This window comes from Penaeus monodon, chromosome 23 (assembly GCF_015228065.2).
Source record: "Penaeus monodon isolate SGIC_2016 chromosome 23, NSTDA_Pmon_1, whole genome shotgun sequence".
Lineage (NCBI taxonomy): Eukaryota > Metazoa > Arthropoda > Malacostraca > Decapoda > Penaeidae > Penaeus > Penaeus monodon.
The window spans coordinates 7,098,079-7,098,382 of NC_051408.1; the positions used below are offsets into that span (position 1 = coordinate 7,098,079).

General features: G+C 35.5%; 1 protein-coding gene across 1 annotated transcript in view; it reads right to left on the reverse strand.

The window, feature by feature from the left end:
- LOC119587757 (E3 ubiquitin-protein ligase Nedd-4-like) overlaps positions 1-304 on the reverse strand; it is a gene marked incomplete in the record, with an annotated part of 51,583 nt that overhangs the window by 39,185 nt on the left and 12,094 nt on the right.

Here is a 304-nt window from a genome sequence, read left to right on the forward strand (position 1 = left end):
CAGCAGGACCCTAGATTATCTGGGTTGTGCAAGGGATCATGATAATACACATCTCTATATATCAAAGTGACATTCATCCATCAAATTAAAGGATATCAGTATTATCTATCCAAAAGAATTACCATGTCTTTTCCAGAGAGGATATATTGACAGAGTTATGTTTGTAAGTTATTGTTTCAAGTACATTCCAATTTAATTTCCCTCTTCATAAATACTTTTAATGCTTTTGCCAGTATCTTACAGTTAAGTACTGATGCCTCTCTGTGCCTCTGCTAGAGATCATCCCTACGACATAGCTTCTGTG